This window comes from Pinus tabuliformis, chromosome 7 (assembly GCF_031772625.1).
Source record: "Pinus tabuliformis cultivar Carrire ecotype Pingquan chromosome 7, CPIR1, whole genome shotgun sequence".
NCBI lineage: Eukaryota > Viridiplantae > Streptophyta > Pinopsida > Pinales > Pinaceae > Pinus > Pinus tabuliformis.
In genome coordinates, this window is record NC_142293.1 from 323,232,812 (window position 1) to 323,259,882 (window position 27,071).

Sequence of the window (27,071 nt, forward strand, 5' to 3'; positions counted from 1 at the left end):
AAAAATCAAGCAAAACTACGAAAATAAAAGGAATTTCAAAAGCTGATAGGAAATTCACATAAGGAGACAGGGTTCAAATCCAGAAGTGTGATTGAGTGACTTGTCATAGAGATCACAAGGTCACAGGTCGCAAGGTCGCAGGTTACAAGGGGGCGCAAGGTCGCAGGTTGCAAGGTCGTGGGCTGCTGGGGGTCACAAAGTTGCAAGTCGTAAGGTCACTGGTGGAAACGAAGTTGTAGGAAAATGGGTATCACGGCCTTAATCCATGCGACCTAGGCTTTGGGAGGGTCAAGGAAAACAATCTGAGGCTTTAAACGGTCTGGGATTCTTCCTGGCAAGGTGATTAAAGCTTACTAGTGAAAACCCAAAAGGTTAGGGTCAAATAATGACCATGGTTTAGTCAAAGGAAGAATCAATAGGGCTAGGGAAATTTCTCTTCTAAGTTTGAGGTAAGAAACTAAGCAAAGGGGATAAAAACTCCTTAGGAAAGGAACGCAGAAGGTTGGGTAGACAAGGAATGACACTTGGAAAAAAATCATGATTGTCGGGAAGGTGGAAAGTTGCCTACCTAGGGAAAAACATGTGTGCGCCCAATTCATAAACCCTTTGTGTCTTCCGTGCAACCAAAGGAGTCGTTACAATGGAAGGTTTGAACTTCCTATTTATAGATTTGGTCACATGTGCAAAGGTCACATGGGTCTAAAGTGTGACTTTGCAACCTATGCGACCTAGTAGTCACGAGGTAGCAAGGGTCACATGGTCACATTGATGGGCAAGTGAGGTCTATCCGACCTTGCGACTTATGCGACCTTGCGACCTGGTAGTCGTGAGGTCACAAGGGTCGCATGGTCACATTTATGGGCAAGCGAGACCTATGTTACCTTGCGACCTATGTAACTTATGGGTCAAACGGGTCACAACAGTTGCAATGGTCACAATATTTAGACTTATTGGCACTCTAAACCTATGACTAACTGACTTTAGACAAGATCTAGTGGCCTAGATACACTTAGTTGGAAACCTTAGTCTTTTACATGGTTCTTCTGGACTGGTGAACTCTTGAGTAGATCTCAATGGTGCACGAGGTTCTGCACGATACAGGGGCTCCAAAACTTTTAAGGGTTTCAAGATTTTTGGAGGGGTTGTTGCAACAACTACAATAGTGTTCTATGAGATCCCACATTCATGCTTGGAATATGGCATGAGGGTGAATGGTTGAAGAGATATTTGGCTCAACCATTATACAATCGGGTGGAACATGGAAGTCCCATCCTGGGTTTGGATTTTGCATCATTAATTAAAGGTTATTTCTCCTTATGCTTCTATGAGAATTTTGATGGATTATATGTGGTCTATATTGCTATACTTTCATGGATATTTATGTTTTTATTATGCTGGTTATGTTTGTGTTTTATGACAGTAGTTGTGTATGGATTTCATCATGTTTTTACTTGTAATTGAATGATCAATGGTATCTATGACCTAATGGATGGAATGGAAGTTGATGTGTTGAGGCATCAATGGTTCTTAGCAATTATCAACTAAGTATGAGACCCCTATTCTCAGAAATATTATTTACACCTATAGTTTACATATTCATGATATGTTTGACGAAATTCCTATCATGGCTAGTAGGGGTCTAGTCAAGGTATTAAACAAGTATTTTCTTTAGCATTGTCATTTCCATGTTACTTTATTGTTCTGAAGAGATCGTTCAATTTTGGGTTGTGACCTAGGATCTCGGCCTGAAAAGTGGCTCAAATCCCGGGGACACTAGCATAAAAATAACAAATTTAGTCTCTGGATGCTGGCATGCAAGCTTGTGAGAGTGACTTTAGGTTTCTAGACGTTGTCATGCCTATAGCATGAGAGAAACTGAGGGGTAAGTTGTTCAAAAGTTTAGTGAGACCCAAGGACAAGCTATCTAAAGTATTGGATTGGTTCCTGAGGTTTTTGTAGCTAATGTTGAATGTCTGTCTGGTGTGTTTCCATCGGTTCCACTTCCTTAACATGACTTAGGAGGTCGGATCGTACCATAGTGCCCTCTTGTCACATGTTTACCCCGACTGGTCAGTTGCTTGGGTAGATGTGGGAGGAGGGTGTCACACTGAGGTAGGTAAATCATGGAATAAATCCATATCTCACAACATCCAAGGTCGAATGAAGGAAATGAAAATAGTATGATATCCAAAGGAATAACTAGTGGGATGTCTAGATCATTCACTACAATATTTCCTGGAAGAGGTAGTTTTTCATTCAAGGATATTATCCTTCTCTTGTGGAGGAATTTAATTTGATCATGTTGTTGAAATCTCATGTAATAGAATTTCCCATAGGTCTACATTGATACGGAGTCTATAGTTGTGCTAAATCAATCTAACTCTTAATACCCCTTCCTAAGGGTATCACCATGAAGGAAGTGATATGCTTAGTAGAGTCTAGTGTAGTATGAAGATGAAGAATATGGACTTGAAATACTAATGGTCTCTTACATGTATAAGTCTAAGCACCTATTTTCAGAATATGTAAAGAAGTGAGTGAGTGTTTGATTCCACTTAAATAGGCAATGGAACCTCCCCCTAATTTCATAGTAGATGGGGTAATGGAAGATGAAGCACTTTATTACCCGCCAAAAGTGGGTGACCGCATAGGAGAATTTTTCTCCCAGTCATCTCTTCTAGCCGGTAGTCAAAAACCCATAAGATCCACCTTCTATCAGATGTGACATGCCATTCATATCTCTACTACCTACATTAGTCATTAGTTCCCTCACCCATTTGCCAGGATCACATGTTGAAAGGTGGGCTTCTAGTTAAAATGAAATTTATTCATTTTGCATTTGTGTGCTTATGCTTGTTTGTATTTGGGCATTTTGGCATGGATTAGGGGGTGACTTGGAAGAAGGAAGTATTTTTGCCATATTCTTGTTACTTCACCTTAAATGGGAGGTTAATTTTCTATCCTAATCCATTGAGACCGCCTCTAGTGGCTTATGGATTCAGGAAGGGGCACTACTTGGGAATCCATGATTGAGATAGTGTGTCCCCTCTATCCATTTTCCATACTTATCACTCTCCTCTGCACATTACGAGCCCTTATTCCATCTCCCTTGTCTACTTCCACTTGACCATGGATCCACTAGGATCTAGCACACCCCCTCCCCTTTTCATATATCTGGGTTGGGCCTGGAAATGCTTCCCCAAGAGGTTGATGCACCTAATAGAAAGTAAAGATCATATCATGGCCAAATGCAAGAAAAAAATGAAAGAAACTTATAAAATGCAAAAGAATGGCTAGGACATTAACATTAGCATGTAGGTAAAAGACAAGAATGATCTCTACCCCTTATCATTATAGCCATCACCTGATTTCGCAGGACAATGTTTCCTTATTACATCATTAAAAAGGAACCCTTGCATGTCTTGACCCCTGGTGAGTGATGAACTACTCCACCACTAACGGGTTAACTACTATTGTATATTATTCAAATCATGCACTCATTTCTTAGATCTTTGAGTATTAATAGAAAGAAAAATCAATAAAAATTAAAGGCAATAAGAGGGGTAAAAAAAAGGATGGGGTAACTCATGTATCCATGATTTCTCCCTCCTCACATCTATACACCCAATATGTGGAATTCCTCATCATTGCTACCCCTTTGACCATGGCATTTGGATTTGATACACATTTATCCCCTCTATTTCATCATTATTCACATGAAACCTATTGATTTAAGGGAGGACTAAAGACATGTCACTTCCCTTTTGGGGTTTGGAAATTCATAATAGGGTCATTTATTAGCCACTCCTACCTAGGGAAGTAACACCATTACATGACAAAGATCATAATTTTGGAAGAGGAACCTTGTATTAAGTGTCACATTGCCCTTCCAAGCTTGGTTCAGTTAGATGCAAAAATGATTAAATGTATTTGATGTCATAAGTTGCAACACTAGATATTGTGTGTGATTAGCAGGTGGTTTCATTATGGGTTGGGAAACTTAACTAGGGCCCAAGTCCATGAGGGGATCACATTGACACCCATAGGTGAGGCATTGAGAGCCATGGGTCCCCAATTGATAGAGCATAACTTCCATTCATGCACACCTTCATCACCCTCAAATTCTACATTTTTCTCTACATTATTCATGGGATGATGCACTTGGACCATTTTCCCCCAACCATCTTAGCATATGTACATGGTGTGGCAATGTATCCAAGGCCTAGATGAGGTTTGTCTCATTCATTGAGACATGGAAGGTCTAACACCATCTTCAATTCCCTCAACGTTGGAGAAAAGGAAAAGATTCAACCACATGGAGACCCATGAGACTCAGTTTGTGCTCCAAAACACATTTTGGGGAGAAAAGGATGATTTGCGCTTAAGTAAAGGATTCAATACCTCCATCATGATTTTAGAGGCCCTCTACACTTCATGCAACATAAGAAGGCCTCAATGCATGTGCTCTAGAGGCCTACACATGCATGACATCATCATTTCAACCCTTTTTTGGAGATATATTTTTATTTGCACATTGCTTACTAGGTTAGCATGTGACATAGAGACTTTTCTTTCCAATTATTTTATGATTTTAGGGGTTTTTAGGAAAAATAGGTTATGTTAGACATCATATATATTAGAGAGATGTCATTTCATCTCTCATCATCACATCACACTTGGGATTTCTGCCTCTTTAAGGATACTTGCACATGTTATTTTCTTGGATTCTTGGATGATTGGATACATTTTGATATTTGGAGTTGAATTTTAGACATCTTTTGGAGCTTTTCTTGGCAAAATAGATGGATTTTCCTGCTAATTTTGTTGTAAGTGCTCTATTGTTGAATATATTTCTTTTTCAAGTATAATGCATGGAATGAGTAGTTCTAATCCATGCTAGATCCCTAGTTGTTGATAAGTATCTTTTGAATGCTAGTTAGATGAAATTTTCATGCATTAATCATTCATGACATTTTAAGAATTATCCTAGTAGTGAAACTCTTTGAATTTATTCCCATAATTACCATTATTCCTTGAGTAGTTAAATGCCTGAAAATTGAGCTAGGGCATCAATTTCTGACCTCCTAAAGAGAAAGATTAGAAAATCTTTGACATCCATGACTCCATATACCCAAGGGACAAGGTGCTAGTCCAAGTCTTTGGTGATCATTCTAAAATTTGATCCATTTTCTCTCTCCTTAAAATTTGGTCCTTTCAAAGATAGAGGAGAAATTAGGGCTTGGTGCAAATTTCTAGAAGAGAGGAATTCTACAGGTTTGAGAGCCTAAACATCAATTTGACTTTATTTTCCACAAAATATCTTAATTTGGTGGGAATACACTCAATTTTCATCCATAACTTCTCTTTCCCTCGGTTTCTGCCTTAAGAGGAAGCCCGAGTTTTATTCTCTCAACTTAAGGACTTATTCCCCTGGATTAGCTAATTATCATCATATGAAACCCTTTGATTCGAGCCTTGACCTTTTGAATACCTATTACCATAAAAAAACCCAAAACCCTAGGTATTGATCCTTCTTTTCTATGGTTTTTCTTTGAGAGTGATTTTTCTTCTTTGAAGCCTTGTACCTTTATTGTGCATCTCTTTGAATGAAATTTAGTAGGGTCACTTTTTATCTAATCACTAACATGTCAATTTTAAGTGACTCCTCCTTTACTAGGACTCCTCCCATTGGAAAAAATCCTCAAAGAGAAGGGGATTTTGGTTGAGGTGACAATGGGCCTCCACTATTGTTGTCCCATTGTGTAGTTTATACCTTGTAGGGTTTACCTCTCTAAGGCCGACTAGATTTTGCAGTAATATGCTCCTCAATATCAACCTCTTATAAATGGAATAGTTCGTAAATATTATTTGATCCTAGCATAGTTGACATACTCAGTCAGATCCTAAACTTCCTATAAATGGCATAACGGGTAGATATTATTTGATCCTAACATACTTGGCAAACCATTTAGATCCTAAAGTAGGGAAAATTTTAAGGATGGAAAATTATCTTGAAGTTTAAAAACATTGGTGAATCTCACTAGTCCCTAGTATGAAAACTATAAAATGTTTTTTGATGTGTTTGTAAAATTATTCAAATTTATAATGATTTTATATATACTCTTTACACAATGTGGGCGATTTTGTAAGTAAAATAATTTTATATTGTAAAATTTCGGCGAATCATTTTTATAAAAAATAGAAATTGGCTAATATTTTTTTTTGGAAAAATCATGGAAAAATAAGCCACCTGCGAATATTAGTCCTTAAAATTTTCCATGTCCTAAAGTTTTTTTTTTTTTTTGGACCTCACAACACAAATTTTAAAAAAAAAATATTAATATAAAAATAGCCAATTAGTATTGCAAAAGGTCAAAAAATAAAATACATTAAAATAAATAGAAATAGTGGACCCAATGTAAAACCCAGGGCATTACTATTGGAGCTTGGACCCTTTTATCCCACTAAAATATCACTTTCAAGTTTAATACCGAGCTAATTTGTAATCTACAAAGAGAACGAAAACAATTGGAGTTTAATTTTATGATTTTCTTGTAGGGAAATGGTGGCTAGTATTAGAGATTGAAGAATAGATCTCCTTAGCTTAGAGGTTCAATTTTCACTATTCATATTTTCAAGATTTTTTTTTAGGATTTTCAACATTTTCACTATCCAAAGTTCTTTAACATTCTTGTTTAGTGATGAATGCTTTTCAACCTCAGCTTAAGGGTTAAATTTTCTCCATTTATGTTATAGTGGGATGGGATTTATTTTCAATGCTCTTAACCATTGAGAGTATGTAATAGTTTTAAAAATCAGCTGGGTTGAATAAAAAATTGGTTAAATCGACCAGTTAGTTGCTTGAGATATCCAATCGGCCCAATAAATCTAATGTGTTGACTAGTCAAGACTGGTTACATGCCAAACTAATTAGTTTGACACAAAATCAATAGATTTGGTACCTAACCGGTCATGACTAGCCGATTCCATAAAGAATCAGTTGATTAGGAAGCCACGTGCCTAGATATCTTGATGAGAATCAGTTGATTAGGAAGCCACATGCTTGGATTTCTTGATCAGACCTGTTAGTGGTTTTTAGAGGTGATTTTTTGCAAAACCATGTGTCGGTTCCCTCCTAAATTTTACCCCCTAAGCTTATAAAAGGATTCCTAAGCTCCTATTTTCCTCACACATTTGACTTCTAGTGTTTGTGAGCATATGAGAACTTGGAAAGATCTATAACAACATTGCATTTTGGAGCAAAGACATCAAGTTTGGAGGTTATTTTTCATCTTAGAGCTAGCTTCAAGTTGTCTAGTGGATTTGGCATCTTTGGGAGTGATGGAAATCCTAGAGACAAATCCTAGTTGAGTAGATTATGTTGGAAATAATACTGAGAGGGGGGTGAATCAGTGTTATCAGATCAAGAATTTTTCTTTTTCATAATCAGATATATATATGCTACTTCAGAGAGGGGAACTAGCGTGTACACGCAACTGTCTTTAAGGCAACCAATGTTTATGCAGTAAACTTATGATTCAGTTAATTCATCATATGTTGATCTTTAATCAATGCATCAGTACTTCATCGATCATTAAACAGTAACCATGTGCAGTATAAACATAATAAAACATTACACATAAGTAACACACATGAAAACCAAGATTTAAGGTGGAAGCCCAATGTGGGTGAAAACCACCTGTTACTATTGTCTCTGTCTTCTTTCAATAATAAGAAAATATGTTTACAATCTTCATACCAGTATGTAGGCTTCTACCTGTAGAAGGTTACAACCTTCTCTCATTCTGCAGCTTCTACTGGAAGGGAGCTACAACCCCCTAGCTCTTGTACTAGCCAATATGTTTACTAGTACGTAGGTGCCAGCCTACAGAAAACTCCACTCTTCCACTAGGGACCATGTTTCATGAATTTTCAGATTGGATGCTTCTAGCACATATCAAGACATATGAATACCTTGACTCGTCAATAACCCATCAGAAATTTAGAAACTCAAACTTCATCAACCAACATGCAGTTAATCTGAAACAAGTAGATCAGTTGCATCAGAATGTTGTGCTGAACCTAGAAACCAGTATCAACATTCAAAACCAACTGAAACCTCAAAAATTCATGTGTCAGACTGTATACGCTACTTCAATGAAGAAAACCTACGTGTATACGCTACTTCCTTCAGCCCAACCTATGTATACCTCTAAATATTCTGAATCATAAAATCTCTGAATCACAAACTGTACCAATGAGCAATGTACCGAACATCTACTATCAACTTACAGAACTTTACACAGGAAGGCAACAAAAAACACTTCTTCTCACTTATATAATCAATCAAATATCAACCTCCTTATGCATTCAGATTTACATTTAGATCTAAGAAGACTTCATTGATAGACAACAATAAAATAGCAGCAACAATAAATCAGTAATATTGATCTGATAGATCAGTCATCTCTCAAGATCAAGCCTTTCTTTTGTATACACTACTTGAAAGAACAGAACCTGCATGTATACACTCTTTTGTCGAGATGAACCTGCATACAGATCTACAAATATTGACTCAGAACTTTGCTACAATTCCAGACTTCAGACAAACCAAGATCATGATAGATAACGAACAAAACATATGCAAAACATTAGATCTAGCCTCATCCAATTTCAGATAATTCAAGAATAAGTCATTTCAGGTGTCATGATCTTGATCGAATATTGAACTCAAGGTGCAAATAAATATTTCAGATCTAGTCCCAAACATAACCCTGCAACATAAAAGATACTTCAAATAGAAGTATTCCTTAGAATATTATTCACGTGCACATTTGGCCTTATGATCCTCTCTTATTTATATATTTTTTGGCCTTTCTCAATACCATGGACTGAATCCACTTAGGACCAATACCTTGGATCAAATACCACGAACTGAATACCTCGAACTAAATACCTAGGGTCAATATCATGGTCCAAAGATACCTTGGACCAAATACCTCGAACCAAAACCATGGTTTTCAACATGTACACGCTTTGCCTTCTATGGGAGTGTGTGTGTATGTTATACGCTATTTCTGTTCTGAGTACCTGGGTGTATATGTTGCTTGGACTAATTGAACCTGTGTGTATCTCTTAAACTTCTCTTACATCATCTTCTTCCTTCAACTTCTTTATGCTAATCAATATACCTTAGTTCCATCTTCCTGATCCTCTGTACCACTGCCTTATTGCCTCTGAATATTCCTATTAGCCTCTTATCAAAACTAAGTTGACTTGCAGATTTTTCATCAAGGACAATACTTGTATCATAATGCCAAAACTCTCCCCCTTTGGACTTGATGGCAACCATGATGGTGTTAACTACTGCAAGCTGTAAAGACTGTTAGAGATACCATACAACAGAAAAATACCAAAATACTCTCCCCCTTTTACATCAAGGGAAAAAGGTGGACCACTCTACTCTCCTCCTTTGCATGATGCTATCAATACTCCCCTTGAGTACATGTCGAGTCTGCAAAGTGATGATTCAATATAATAACATGACACTATAACTCAACAAAGTGAGTATGACCTCCCTATGACCACAAACTCATACATACATCAATCACCAAGTGGGGATACACCATATTTGACTCATCTTCCCAACCAAGTGGCGATATACCAAAGTTTATACATGATAGAAATACAACAATTATTACATCATGCATCCCAAGGATATTGGGGAAATAAATTACATCATATGACCAATAGAACTCATTGAAATATAGACCATGACAGAAGAAGTTATATCACACTAATGACAGATGCAACTAAGAAATAACTGAGTTCAGCAACCATAATGCCAACAATATGGAATGTGAACACTCCTCCTGAACCTGTGCTACCACTATTTTTTTGTTTGTTAGAAAAACATATATGCACTTTCAGCCAAGGCAACCCGCATGTACCCACGCATATACTTCATGAAACAAGCGTGTAGTAAACTTCCTCTTAAAAACTGGATTTAACAATAGGATGATGCAGCAACAACTCCCATCTTTTGTCTGAGATATTCAAATGTTTCTCTGGGTAGTGGTTTAGTGAATATATCAACAACCTGTTCTTTGGAGGGGACATACTCCAATTTGACCTTTTGTTCAAGCACTTGTTCTCATAGAAAATGGTACTTTATGGGTATGTGCTTGGTCTTGGAGTGCATGATTGGATTCTTTGAAATACTGATGGCACTTGTATTATAACATAGAATGGAGATGGGTGGAGTACATGTGATTTAAATGTCTTGCAAATTTTGCATCATCCAAAGTAGTTGTGTGTAGCAAGATGCAGCGGCCACATATTCTACTTCAGTGGTAGAAAAAGCAATTGAACTTTGTTTCTTGCTGAACCAAGACACTAACCTGGAACCCATATAGAATGCACCACCACTAATGATTTTTCTATTATCAACACTTCCTGCCCAATCTACCTCTGTATATGCATGAAGAGTAAGATCTGCATCTCTAGGATACCATAGTCCAAAGTCCTGAGTTCCTTGAAGATATTTGAAAATTATTTTGACTGCCTGAAGGTGTGATTCCTTTGGATTTGCTTGGAATCTTCCAATTATGCCTATTGCATGCATGACGTTAGTTCGGGTACCTATTAGATAAAGCAGACTGCCAATCATGGATCTATAAGTTGGTTGATGTACTGCTATTGATTCATCATTTGAGCTGAGACTGCATCCATCTTTAGTTTGCTAAACTTGTAGACCAAGAAAATAGGTAAGTTCACCAAGCAAGGACATTTCAAATTCTTGTTGCATTACTGAAGCAAAATTCTGACTCATGGATTCTTCATTGCTAGCAAAAATGATATCATCAACATAAACTATAATAATTAGAAATTTATCATTTTCAATATTTGTATATAAATTGTTATCTACATAACCTTTTGTAAAATCTTATTGGTGTAGATATTTGTCAAGGCGGTAATACCAAGCCCTTGGAGCCTATTCCAGACCATAGAGAGCCTTTTTGAGTCTACATACAAGTTTTGCATCATTTCCAAGAATGAATCCTTTTGGCTATTCAATATAAACGTCTTCTTCTAAATCTCCATTAAGGAAGGCTGATTTTACATCCATTTGGTATAATTTGAATTTCCGAAAACTAGAAAGAGCAAGAAACATTCTTATGGCTTCAAGTCTAGCAATAGGTGCAAAAAGTTTCTTCAAAATCTATACCTTCTTTTTGAACATACACTTTACAAACAAGTCTGGCTTTGTTTCTAATGACTTCTCCATTTTCATTCAGCTTGTTCTTGAATATCCATTTAGTTCCTATAATATTTTTATCATGAGGTCTAGGAACTAACTCCCAATTGTCATTCTTTTCAATTTTCTCAAGTTCTTCATCCATGGCCTTGACCCAACATTCATATTTGCATGCATCATTTACATTTTGAGGTTCAGTGGAGGATAGTAACATTAGATAGCTTGAGGTTCCTGTAATAGTTCTTCTTGTCTGTACACGGGCCTCCCTTTCTCCTAAAATTTGAGTTTCTGGATGATTTTTCTGAACATACCTAGATGGAGACTTTTCTTCTACCATTATATCTTCTTCTGGTGCTTCATTGGTTTCTTCTTCAATATAATTTTGATTCGATGTGGGAAAGTAATCTCCATCTTCCTCATTGTCATAATCTTCTGTTTATTTTATCTGTTTTGGATTTTTGCATGCTTCATCAACTACAACATCAATGCTTTCAACAATTTTCCTGAGTATTTTATTATAACATTTATATCCTTTACTTATAGAAGAATAACCAAGAAGAATCCCTTCATCTGCTCTGGGTTCAAACTTACCAAGTTTTTCATTAGTCTTTTTGATAAAACATTTTATTCCAAAAACTTTAAAGTATTTTACAGTAGGAGTCTTACCATACCAAAGTTCATGTGGAGTTTGAGTGTTATTTCCCTAAACATTTGCTTTGTTGAGAATAGTCATGACAACAAATGTAGCTTCACCCTAGAAGGTTGCAAGAGTTCTAGATTCATCTAGCATGGCTCAAGCCATTTGTTGAACTGTTATGTTCATCCTTTCTACTACACCATTTTGCTGAGGTGTTCTTGTAGTGGAGAATTCCCTTTTTATTCCATGTTGTTCACAAAAGTCAAAGAATTCATCCGATATAAATTCCCCTCCTCGATCAGATCTGAGGCATTTGATTTTTAAATCAAATTCATTTTCAACCAAAGCTTTGAAGGCTTGGAACTTTTCAAATGCTTCATATTTATGCTTTAGAAGACCTATCCAACACATTCTAGAAAAATCATCAATAAATAAAATAAAGTATTCTTCTCCATGAGGTGACTTTTTCCTTGTTGGTCCACATTAATTAGTATGGATAAGTTCAAGAGGCTTACTAGCTGACCCTTCTTTTTTCATGAAGTGAACTATGGTTTGCTTACTGATTTGACATGGTTTGCATATTGTCTTTTCTAGGATGTTGATATCTGGAAGATCACGAACAACCTTGAGTCTACATGCTTTTCTTATTTGAGAAAAGCTTAGATGTCCCAATCTTCTATGCCACAACCAGTTTTCATCATTTTTGCTTAGATAGCACTATTTTTGTCCTCCTTTGAGTATGTATAAGTTGTTTGGAGTTCTTGTACCTTTGATCACAGTCTCTCCTGTATCAAGCTCATGAACAACACATTCGTTTGATTGAAACACCACTTCATTTCCTTGATCACACATTTGACTGACACTCAACAGGTTATGCTTTAAACAATCTACATAAATAGCATTTCCAGCTTTAACCTTTTTTTCAAGAAAATAGAACCTTTACCTTTTATGACAGCTGGATTGTCATTTCCAAATGAGACATTCTTTTCCTTTTCTAAGGCATTATATGAGTGAAGTTTCTCTTTGTCACCTATCATATGTTTGGAGCATCCACTATCGATGTACCACTAATTTTCTTGTCCTTCTACATACAAGGCTATACCACATCTTTCTGTTTGAGATTCTTTCCTTCTCCATATCTTTGGATTTAATGGCATTTGCTCCTTTTGAGGTGTTTGCATAAATTTTCTTCTGCATTTAGATTCTTCACAACCAAAGTTGTTACAAATTGATCATTCTATTTCATTTTCAAGAAGAGAAAAGTTATTATAGGAAATTCTCTTGATACCTGTTACATTCCTTTGATTTCGTGATTCTCTAGTCATGATGGTTTTGTAAGCAACGCATTGAGTAGTTTTGTGCCCAAAATTATGACATGAAAAACATTTCCCATTAAAGAAGTTTTTGCGACTATCAAATCTATTTACCTGTTGATTGTAGTTTCTATTGATATTCATATTTGGAGCTAATTGAGTATGATTCACCTAAGGTTGGTTATGTCTTCTATTGATATTCATCCTTGGAGCAAATTGAGTATGATTTACGTGGTGATCATCTTTATGCCTTTGTTGACGATTGTCATACTGTTCACTGGTCTTTGCTGCATCAAGATAGCTTTTGGTGGAGTTTGACGGCTTCTGTGATTGAGATGCTTCTTCAGTATATCCAAGACCTATCTTTATCAGAGGAGAACAATGAACTTTGATAATTTCATTTAAAGTTTCTGATCCTTTAGAAAATCTAAGATTGAGAGATTTTGTTTTCTCAAGATCTTTTCTTAGACCCACAATTTCACATTCTAGTTTTTCATTGTGTTTTTCTTTTTCAGCGAGTTGGTATGTCAAGGTATCTGTGATCATATTCTTTTCTTCTAAACAGATTTTGAGTTTAGAGATTTCTTCATGAAATTTTTCCTCTTCTAAAGCATCCCAAAAATCATCATTGTCATAAGCCATGAGAATTCTATAATTATCACTATCATAAGCCATGAGAAGTCTGTAATCTTGATCAGTTTCATCTTCATCACTATTAGATAAACCATCACTATCTTCATGAGTATAGTAACTCCTATTCACAACTTGTTTCCTATTCCATTTTGCATATTCCTTTCCTTTTTCATATTTATCTTTATGAGGACATCTGGCAGCATAATGACCGACTCTACCACAAGAAAAGCATTTGAAAGGTAGCTTACCTCTGAACCTTCCAGAACCCCGTTGAAGCTTCTTGACAAAATTTACCACATATTCTTCTTCTGAAATGTGTCCTGACTGATTGTGTTATTCCTTTTCTTTTCCTTTTACTGAAGCTTTAAATGCGGCTTCTCTCATATATGATGGACCTCCTTTTCTCATCTCAAAAGTAGTTAGGATTCCATGAAGCTGTGTCATAGTGATATTTTGCAGATCCTGTTTTATTCTATGGCAGAAACTTTTGATTCAAATTTAGTAGACAAGGATCTCAACATTTTATCAACTAAGGTAACTTCCTTTATTTCTTCACCCAGATTCTTCATACAATTAACAACCTCATCTATACGTAAGAAGTAACTAGATATATTCTCATCACTATGCATCTTAAGAGTTTCATACTGAATTCTGAGAGTTTGAAGCTTAGGAGGTTTTACCTAAGAGTCTCCTTCGTAGCTCTGAACGATTTTCTCCCATATTTATTTGGCTGATTTGAGCTGCATGACCTTGACAAACTCTAATTTTGACAAACTTCCCAATAAAGTATTGAAAACTTTGGCATTAGTTTCATATTTCTTTTTACCTACCGTGTCTGTAGGAATTGCTGTTGGAAATTTATATCCTCCTTCCACAATTTCCCAGACATCTGTTCCAAGAGATTGTATATATGTTGTGGTTCTTATTTTCCAATAAACAAAGTTTCCCCCATCGAAGGTTGGCTATCTGATGGATCCCATGCTTTCGTGATTATTCATCTTGATGGATCTTCCTTCAAGCGATCAAGCTTCTTCTAAAGAACTTGGCTTTGATACCAATTGTTGGAAATAATACTGAGAGGGGGGTGAATCAGTATTATCAGATCAAGAATTTTTATTTTTCATAATCAGATTTATATACATTATTTCAAATAGGGGAACTAGTGTGTACACACAATTGTCTTTAAGGAAACTATCATTTATGCAGTAAACTTATGATTTAGTTAATTCATCATATGTTAATCTTTAATCAGTGCATCAGTACTTCATCAATCATTAAACAGTAACCATGTGCAGTATAAACATAATAAACCATTACACATAAGAAACACACATGAACACTAAGATTTAAGGTGGAAACCCAATGTGGGTGAAAACCACCTGCTGCTGTCATCTCTGTCTTCTTTTAATAATAAGAAAATTTGTTTACAATCTTGTACTGGTGCATACTCATACCAGTGCGCAAGCTTCTACCTGCAGAAGGTTACAACCTTCTCTCGTTCTGCAGCTTCTACTGGAAGGGAGCTACAACCCCCTAGGTCTTGTACTAGCAAATATGTTTACTAGTACGTAGGTGCCAGCCTACAGAAAACTCCACTCTTCCACCAGGGACCATGTTTCATGAATTTTCAGACTGGATGCTCCTAGCACATATCAAGACATATGAAGACCTTGACTCGTCAATAAACCATCAGAAATTTAGAAACTCAAACTTCATCAACCAACATGTAGTTAATCTAAAACAATTAGATCACTGTCATCAGAACACTGTGCTTAACCCAGAAACTTGTATCAACATTCAGAACCAACTGAAACCTCAAAAATTCATGTGTCAAACTATATATTCTACTTCAATGAAGAAAAAATGTGTGTATATGCTACTTCCTTTAGCCCAACCTACGTATACCTCTAAAGATTCTGAATCATAAAATCTTTGAATCACAAACTGTACCAACCAACAGTGTATTGAACATCTACTATCAACTTACAGAACTTTACATAGGCAGGAAACAGAAAACACTTCTTATCACTTATAAAATCAATCAAATATCAACCTCCTTATGCATTCAGATTTACATTTAGATCTAAGAAGACTTCATTGACAGACAACAGTAAAATAGCAACAATAATAAATCAGCAATACTGATCTAATAGATCAATCATCTCTGAACATCAAGCCTTTCTTTTGTATACGCTACTTGAAAGAACAGAACCTGCGTGTATATGCTCTTTTGTTGAAACGAAGCTGCGTACAGATCTACAAATATTGACTCAGAACTTTGATGCAATTCCATACTTTAGAAAAACCTAGATCATGATAGATAACGAATAAAATAGATGCAAAACATCATATCTAGCCTCAACCAATATCATATAATTCAAGAATAAGTCATTTCAGGTCACATGATCCTAATCCAATATTGAACTCAAGGTGCACATAAATATTTCAAATCTAGTCCAAAATATAACCTTGCAACATAAAATATACTTCAGATAGAACTATTCCTTATAATCTTATTCACTTGCACATCTGGCCTTGTGATCCTCTCTTCTTTATATAGTTTTTGGCCTTTCTCAATACCTTGGATTGAATCCACTTAGGACCAATACCTTGGATCAAATACCACAGACAAAATACATCGGACTAAATACCTAGGGTCAATATCATGGTCCAAAGATACCTTGGACCAAATACCTCGGACCAAAACCATGGTTTTCAACATGTATGCGCTTTGCCTTCTATGGGAGTGCATGTGTACATTATACATTATTTCTGTTCTAAGTACCTGCATGTATACACTGCATGGACTAAGTGAACCTACGTGTATCTCTTAAACTTATCTTACATCATCTTCTTCCCTCAACTTCTTTATTCTGATCAATAGACCTTAGTTCCATCTTCCTGATCCTCTGTACCACTGCCCTATTGCCTCTGAATATTCTTGTTAGCCTCTTATCAAAACTGAGTTGACCTGTAGAGTTTCCATCAAGGACAATACTTGTATCATAATTCCAACAAATTAATGCCTAGCCATCCAAGTTTTCTTTTAATAGAACTTGTTAGAAAGAAAGTTTTTCATTCAATGAATGTTGAAGAGAAGGAGTTATTTTCTATAAATAGTAGGCTATGTCTTGAATATCTACAAACTCAAAATTAAGGGGTGATAAGTAAAAGTAGAAGGAGAACTAATATCTTGAGCATTTATAAATTCAAGAAGTTAGAACTTGAACAAACTCGCTTTAAACAATTATGTTCAAAGGGATGTAGCAGTACTTATGATAAAAAACCACAAATGTAATGAGTTTATTGGTATAAGACAACATGTGTGATTGATTTCACAAATCTAATTACTTACACAAATGAAAATTTGTCTAGAGATGGCTTATACGTTTTTGTGGTTACAAGGCTCATTTAGGTTCTAAGTACTATTGAGAATGAGAAGAGTGAAGAAAAAACATAAACAACAAAAGAGAGAAACAATTTACAAATATATCAAGAACTAGACTCTTTCTTGGTTAATGAAAATGTCTGACAGAATTTGAAGATTTGTTGATGCAAAAATAGCGTTGACAAGCCAAAACTTCCAAATCATTATTTTGGTTCTACATTATTTTATACATTCTTCTAAAAAATTGTTTCAGTTATAAGTTTGTAACTAATTTTTAACTACTTAATAACTAAAACTACTTTACTTAACTAACACAAAACTACATTAAATCTTATTAGAAATGAAAATAGTAACTTTGTCATGATAGACAACAATATAATAAAATGCATCTGAACCTAGAAGATACTCGAGCCATGCTAGTTATTCCCTTAGCTTGCCAGCTCTGTTAGTTTTAAAATCAATTCAATGCATTCTTAGAGAGTTCATAATCTGATCAAGGTGCAATTCTATAGTTGCTCGAGTGAAAATCTAAGTGATATGATTCAAATAGAGCAACAATAACAAACATATTGACCATGTCCTAATAGTACCCTATGGACAATCCACAAAAAAAATTTCAACTCTATCACTAAATATCTAAACTTGATCATAACTGAAAAAACCATAAATTTCCAATCCTTCCCCAAATCCAATCCCAAAGTATTAGCTATGTTCTAAAAGGGAGACACCACCATGACTCCAATGTGTATTGCGTGCATTTATAACCCAAGAATCAAATCCATAATCCAAAGGAATACACCAAATTTACACAAATATTGGGGTATTTAGGACTTCAAAGGCCACGAGCTAGCCTAGAGTCCTGAACAAGGGAGAAGTCTTGAATGGCAGGTCCATAATAACATTTTGCGGTATTTCCTAATTGAGGCCCGAACAAGGGGGAAGTCTCGAATAATGCTTAAATCCCAAATGAGACTTGGCGATTTAGGGTTTGGAGGAAGTTTATTTAATAAACTAAAAAAAGGGTAGATACTGGAAGAGGGGCGCAACCCAAATTGACTTAATATTTTTATTTTTGCATTGGTTCAAGAAATGACAGTTTGGGCCCTTTAGGCCTTCATTCAAACTTTAAAAAAAATAATGATTTTTTTCCTCTGTAAACACTAAACTTCATTGAAATTAAAGAAAATTTGATCAACCTATTGATGAATCTTACCCCATTCATATCTAAGTATGGATTCATCTGAAATCACTTGCATTTCCCATATCAAACTTTGAATCGAAACCTTCAAATTTTAATATTTTTTCAATTTTCTTATAGTTTTATTTTTTGCTTTCCTCTACTAGTTTTCAAACCAAAATTGATATATACAACAGAAAAGAAAAGAAACAATAAAAGGAAATGATTTGTAGATTACAACAGGGAGGATATTTTATCAACTAGTTTTCATTCGTAGGTATGATTTTTTTTCTTAAAAAATTCCATATTTCATTGATGTCCTCGTTTTTCATTTGTTTCCCCTATTTCAAGTAAAAAGCAACCCCTGTAGCAAATAATCATAGGTTTTGCACTTTTCTTTTTTATTTGGAGGTATCTTTCTTTTGAAGTCTAAAATTTCATCATCCACCATGGCCTCAAAAGCCAAAGATGTTGCATGGGTTCATTGTGATGTTGTTGATGGTAAAAGGTTGTGCAAATATTACAAGCACCCAATGGAAGGAGAGATTATTTATAGGTTAAAAAAACACTTGGTTTGTACAAGAGGTCAGGTAACCCCCTATGATGCACCAGATAAAGTGATAAGGCCTATTAGGGCAGAATATCTTGAAAATTTTGAGAAGTTCAAGGAAAATTCTAAGAAAAAAACTATAGAAGCATAAATTGCAACAAATAAGGAACTTAAGAAAGTTATGGCTAGGGGAGAAACAAGTGGGTTTGATGATTTTAATCTTGAAGACTCCTCTATCCCTTCCACCAATGTCCATGACCCTTTTTGTTATGTTCCTCCCCCTCTTAGGTTTCACTCTCAATCCAAAGGTAAAAGCAGGATGAACATTAAGAGTTATTTCACATATTCCTCTATCTCTGCCTCTACTAGTGTCGTTGCCTCCCAACTAAGTCTAACTCAACCTACCTTGGATGCTCATTGGAAAAAGAAATGAAAAAAAGTTGTTTTTGAATACATTGCCAAATGATGGTATGATGCAAATATCCCCTTTAATGTTGTCTACTCACCTTACTACCAAGCTATGTGGGATGTTGATATAATTGTATGAAATGGCTTCAAAGGCCTTAGTATGCATGACTTGAGGGAATCTCTTTTTCAAAGAGAGGTTTCTAATCCGAATGGGAAGTCAAATCCACCCATTGTATTTTCCCATGGTATTTACCCAGGGTATCTGCCCATGGTAATTACTCACGGTATTGTAACTCAAAAGGCTATAAATTTTGGGCCTTGCTTTGTAATAAGACAGATTCATTGACACAATGTAACTGTTGTAGCAATGTGCCTTATTTTAATAGAAAGTTTCTTGGATTTTGGCATGATCCAAATGGGAAGTCACATACAGCGATAGTATTTTCCCATGGTATCTTCCCATGGTAATTACCCAGGGTATTGCAACTCAAAAGGATATAAATTTTGGGCCTCACTTTGTAAAAATGCAGATTCATCAACACAATGTAGTTATTGTAACAATATTCCTTATTTTAATAGAAATTTTCTTTGTGTGGTTTATGTGTTGTCTTTTTCTCTCAAGTTATTCAAGTTTCTCGGATCTTGGACCCCTGCCAAGATCTAGATCAGTGGTATCATTGCAGGTTGTGACTCCATGGCAATCATGGTTTTATATATTTTCTAGAGTGGGTATGTCGCCTTCCCACCATGAATTGTTCAGATTTGTAGCATTTTAGATAACCTTTGTTGATAATCAATTGGGTTGGGTTAGTGACAAACATCTGAGTACAAAGCAATGTTGGGAAAAACTACACCTTTTCTAACAATTCGGTGGCGCTCAAATTTATTATTGATATGAACAAGGTTTAATTAAATAACCTCACCATGATCAAGGATGACAGAAAGGCCTTCGGTTTTGTAGCATAATTTTCTTTTGATTATTTTCCTTGTGATGCCAGGAGTAATCTAGGTGGATGTTGGTGGCCACCTGCATATTCCAATTGGACCCCCACCACAGTCTCTTTTAGTTTTTCAGTTTCCTTAATTGTAGTACAATTTACTGTTTTTGGTAGTTTTTTAGGTCCTTAACTTCCAGAGCTGTTTTGAGGCCCTAAACAACATTTTTCGGGAAGATCACTGACAACAGGGATCATCGATTAGTGTTGGCTAGCTAGAAGTTGTATTCCTCATATAGATATTTCTAACGAGGTATTGTGCACGTCAAATAGAGATCATAGGCCAAAGTTACGACCCCGAGAAGTTGATGTACCAATTTACTGAAACGGGGCCCATAGTTTTGGTGGTTCATATCCTAGGGTTAGTTTTTTGGATGTTTAGGATTCTTCGTTATTTCTCAATAATAAATGGGCCTTCGAGCCTCATTTTAACATAGTTCAGAGGCATGTAGCCATCACATATCTTCTCAAAGATAAGCTACCATGACCCGAGCTAGTCTTATTTCAATTTTGTTTGTAAGCATATTTCAACATTTGGTATTAATCAATTGAAATGTTATTTCTACTACATCTTTGTATTTATGGTTATATTTTTCGTTTATTATGTCCCTATTTAATTTCGGATCAATGATATCAGAGCAATCTACTCTTTCTCTTTTTTTCTTTGCATGTCCCAACCAAGGTCAGGATATAAGGAGTTAGAGCTCAAACTGGTCGAACCTATGCATGACCAACCTCACAATTCCCAATGGCCTCCCATGGCAGAAGAGAAGAAATATGAGGGGGTAGGATATCCTTTCAAAATATTGCTTGAAGAAGCCCTCAAGCGACAAAGGAACAAGACGATGGAAAACTTTTCCTAGATCCTTCAACGGCTACCCAAAGGTGACGCATCTACTTCCAACGACTACTCTAGAAGTGCCACACCCTTTAAGGTACAAGTTAACTTTGACATCCCCATATTTGAGGGTCAAATAGATTCATATGTCGTAGATAAATGGTTAAATATGCTATAAGGATATTTTTCTGTTCATAAATTTTCTAGCTAGGAAAATATTAGTTTTTCACTTCTCAAAGTTGCCCCCTACGTCAAGGACTAGTGGGAAACCTACTGTGAGAACAAGGATGAAAGTACACCCTCACTATTTTTTGTTTCACCCACTTGGGACTCATTCTGGGATGTCATCAAGGAGCAGTACTACCTGGTTGGGATCTATGGAAATAAATACATAAAGTGGACCACGTTGTGATAGGGAAGTGACCAAGAAATGCCAGAGTTTACAAATGTTTTTCATACCCTTCACACGAAGTTGGGTATCAAGGATTCTGAGAAACACTTAGTACTCAAGTACCATGGCTATATACACAGGTACATCCAAGGCAAGATGGAGCTCTTGGACATCTCCTCACTCGGCACTGCGTACCGATACACTATCAAGATTGAGAAAAATTTTAAACAGAAAAAGTGAGACTTCGGATCCGTGAATCCAAAGTAGGAGAACAGCGCCCCAAAACCGGAGAACAAAGGACAAATCCAAGGTGGGGTGGCCCAAGGCAACCCATCGAAGCCATAATAAAATAACAATGCCACAAAGTCAAAGGACACTAGAAACTGGTGTGAGTTCCATAAGAGCCCCACCCACAACACAAGTGAGTGTCGGGCCAAGCAGTCGTTGGTGGCTGAGTTGAAGGCTTTAGAATCAGATGCATGTTCTGACTCTGAGTCAAAACCCAACAAGAGGAATAAAAAAGGAAAGAAAATTATTGATGCATAGCCCAATGCCATTGTTGCCACCACCAAGATCTAGAAGATTGAGCTTGAAGATCCAGAGGAGGGGGAACACCACTTCCACTCACAAATGTGGGTGAAGGGTTCTCCGCTGCAGTTCATTATCGACAGCGGGAGCCAAAAGAATGTCATTTTAGTAGATATCATGAAGTGGTTGGGCCAACCAACTACAACACACTCACAGTAGTACAACATCAAGTGGCTTCATCAAGGATGAGATCTCTAATTTAGCCAATAGTGTCGTTGTCCCTACAACATCAATCCCTTCACATATGAGGTATTCTGTGATGTTTTGCCTCTTGATGTTTGTGATGTATTATTAGGAAAACCATACTAATGGAAGCGACATGTTGTATATGAGTCGAGACCTCTCTTTGTTATTATTTCTTTTGGTAATACATTATATAGGATATCAGAGGTAGCTTTGCTTACTACCATCTCTTTGATATCTTTTAAGCAATGCAGTAAGATCATCTCCCAGAATAGGAATTTTTTTTTCTTTCTAATTCTCTTGCAAAGTAATGGGAAGAGAATAGCCACATCCATGGCCCCCGAGAAGGGTTCCTCCACACAGCAGAAGCAAGTGGAGATGGTCGTGGAAGAATATAGGAACATCTTCTCCTCACCCATAGGGGTACCCTTGCACTGTCAAGTCAAGCATTTGTTCAATATGACTCCTAGAGTGCCTCTACCAAACATTCCAATATAACATCACTCCATCATGGAAAATTCCAAGTACAAGCAGCGACATGATCAACATCAAGTGCCACACAAGTTTTAGGTGGGCGAAAAAGTTTGGTTGAATTTGTATAAAGAATGCCTTAATGGATCCCATCAGAAGCTCAAATCACTCCAATATGGTCCTTACATGATTACCAAGGCTATGGGGGGCAATTATTTTTAGCTCAGCATTCCCCCATTCCTTGGCCTACACCCAATGTTCAATGTGGACCTCCTTCAACCATACTTCCCACCATTACTAGACACATCAGACATTGCAAAATATCTCACACCAATAGAGTTAAACCTAGATTGAATGAAATAGGACACAAATAATTGAATTATGGACACATAGGTCAAGAAGACTCGATAGCAGAAGATCCAACTATACCGGGTTGTCAAAGTTGGCTAACTCCTGCAACAAGGCAAGTGGCTCACTAGCGACCAAGTTTAGCAAAAGTTTCCCCATCTCATTGAGGCACTCAACACAATGGGGACCATTGATTCCTAAGGGGGGAGGAATGATCCAAGTGGATTTTGGTGGCCACTGCCTTTTCCACTTAGACCCCTACCACTGTCTCTTTCAGTTTTTCAGTTTCCTTAATTGTAGCACAATTTACTATTTTTGGCAGTTTTTTGGGTCCTGAATTTTCGAAGTCGTTTTAAGGCCCTAAACAACTCTTTTTTGGAAAATAGGGGCATATACTAGTGTTGGTCGGTTAGAAGTTGTAGTCTTTGGATAGATCTTTCTAACGAGATATTGTGTGTGTAAAACGAATATCGTAGGTCAAAATTACGACCCTAGGAAGTTGATGTATGAATTTACCCAAACGAGGCTCACAATTTTGGCGCTTCATCTCCTAGGGCTAGGTTTTTAGATGTTTAGAGTTCTCCATTGTTCTCAATAATAAATAGGCCTTCGATCCTCATTATGACACAATTCAGAGGCATGTAGTCACCACATCTCTTCTCAAAGGTAAGCTACCATTGCCCGAGCTAGCCTTATTTCCATTCTTTTGTAAGAATATTTCAGCATTTGGTATTAATAAAATGAAGTGTTATATATACTACATCTCTATATTTATGGTTATATTTGTAATTTTTTGTGTTCCTATTTAAGTTCAGATCAAGGAGAGTTAAGGATCAATGTTACACATGAAACAACCTTTAATAGTCCACCAATTTCACCCACATTTCCCCCTGCTTCTATACTTTGGTTATACAAAGACATCCTACCTTGCTACTCTTTAATCTCAGTTTTATTTCCATCCATCCTTCTCCATATCTTAAATCCTAATAAATGGAGGAGTTTGGAACCTCTGCAAATGGGGGCTAGTGGTTATATACAATTCCTTTGAGAATGTGTTAGGTCCCTATACTACTAGTGTAGCCCCTTATTGTTATTAGTGAAACCCCCTTATTGTATTGTTGTGCCCATGTAGTCCCCATGTTGTTATTATTATGCCCCATAGAAGCCCACTATTATTATTGATGTGCCCCTACAATATTATTGATATGTAGTCTCTGATTATATTGAGACCACTTAAACTCCTATATATAGAAAGGAGGTATTGTCATTTTTATCATCCAAGAATTATTCAATTGTGTAATGTAAAGGAGGTTTCCCCCTTGAAGAGGCTAATTTTGACATCGTTGATCTATCTTTTCTATATTTTTGTGAGCTGGTCAAGGCCTTGGTACAATCTCGTGGGAAGGCATATATGCTTTACTTGAAGTAGAAAATCCAATGGAGATAGAAGAAGAAGCAACAGCCGATGAAACTGATCGAACAAAAAGCACGCTCAATGATTTGGCCAACTCCTTCCTCCATAGAATAGCAGCCTGAGCAAAATTTTTACCATATAATGATCTAGTGAGATGGGTAATCGAAAGTATTAACATCACACACAGAGCTTTCTTCACAGCTGATGGGAGGATGTTCAGGACATTCAAATCTAAAGATGTCAAGAGAATGTATCACTTGCCAGATCCCCAACGACACTACAACAAATCATTCCTGGAAGCCTTCATTAAGGAGAATCACATAGAGTTAGACCCTATCAAATAGTGGAGACATTTTCCAAACAAGCATAAACATGAATCCTCTGGTATGTAATCTATTGACTCCTTAGCATCTTCGTATTATTATGCTACTGCTATGGTATGTAGGCTCTTTGGAAGCCCCAATTCTGCTATATTTTCTATAGAGATGGTTCCATTAATAGAAGCAGCAATCAACTCCTTTATTATGGATGGGGCAACCATTCTATCAGATAAAATGGCTAGTCAAAAAGTAGACTATAGAAGGAACATATTTGTCTCCACCAGAATTGTTCCCCCATTATATATGAGCACCTACATAATGGACACAATCTATTTTAATTCTGACTTTCCCATCATAGGCTAGAAATGGGTTGTTCAGGATCCAACCCCCATTCATATTTATCATAAATATTTATGGAAGTCTGAGTACAAAAATCATTTATACAAGACTTTCCATGGTTTCATTTTACCCGTTCATAAAGCCATCTTTAATAACCCTGCTCCTCAGTTGCCTGACGAGGCTAGAATTGACTTAAGTTCTATCGATAGTTGGTTCGGGGAGGAGATGTTCACTTATATTAGGATTTTTGGCAGTATTACAGACCCTCATGTCCTTCTACTCTACATTCTAGATAAGCCATTAGCTAGGAAAATATCATACCAGATAGTGGAAAAAGGGATGTCTAGAAACCTTAAATATTCTAAGAAAAAAGTATGACGTCCATTTCCCCTCCGTTGTGGCACTTACACATTGCATGATTTTAAACATGCTGAGAAAGAGGCAGAGAAAACAAAGGATCTAGGTTTAGCAGTAATTCCTAAAATACAATATGATCCAAACAAAGTCGCTTACAATTTCACCAGTCATGTGAAAATTAGTAAATTTATACATGAGAAGGATGCGTTTGATGACTTATTTGCTTCAGCGGAATTATTCTCACAAGTAAATCATCTGGCAAGATTCAAATTGGGAGCCAAGAAGATGGAAAAATTCATGGAATACAGGACATAGAGGTTACTGACAGTACCTCTAGACTTACTAAATACTACCCCTATTGTTCAGCAAGCAGAGCACAGTGGCGAGCAGACTATTGAAGAGATTTCCGGGGAAGGGGAAATAAGTGGAAATACCAGTGAACCCCTTAGCACAGATGTTGATATTGACCCCATATTAATAAAAGAATGGGAGCAATTTGATCAGCGGATCAAAAGCCAGAGCGACCCCCAAAACATTACCACATCAACATCGCCTGTGACTCAACGGCCCACCATTCCTGGTAGTGCGATTGAAGTAACACCCAATAAAGACATAGCTCAGAAAGAGATTGAAATAATTCCTAAAAACCCTTCAGGAGAAATTATATTGAATATTGAGGAAATACCACCATTGGATGTATTTTACAGTCCAAAACATAGGGTTGTAGTCAAAAGACAAAGAAAAAAGAGGAAAATAGACCAGAAGTCCTCCACAATTACTCAATCTGAATTTATGGAAGGATTCAGAAGCCAATCCTTTTGAGGATTTGACTAATTTATCTCAATTTGCAGGGGCATACACAGTCGCCACAATTGATAAGGCAAATCAGGTTAACCAATTGTTCAAGGAAAAGGATGAAAGGTTTAATCAGCTTGAGGAACAGGCAGCAGTACAACAATAGAAAATTAATCAGCTTGAAGAACAGTTGGCAGAAGAAAAACAAAAGAACGAGTAGCTTGAGGAGCAATTAAACCTGGAGAAACACAAGATCGACCAACATGCCATCCAAAAACAACAACAGTTGTCTTAAAAGCTCGAATAGCTTTAATTGACACATCAACAAGAGATCAAGACGGAGCAAATCACACAGCTACAACTGTATAGAACAATTCAGAGATTGTCCCAAGGTTGAGGAATTTAAGAAGGAAGCCCTAGAGGAAAATAAAGCCTTATCTCAATAGCTCAATCTACTTTGCCATAAAATATCTCTTATCGACCCATTATGAATTATAACTACATCATTGATCGATTAAGCAGTTGATACCAGATTAGAATTTGAGGATGTAGATGAGAAGGTCACAAATTACCTCTCTTGGCAAAGCACAGTATAAGGAATAGCTACTAACCTACCGAAAATTCAAGAGTCGCATAAAGAAATATTGTTTTTGGAGTGGGAAACACAGC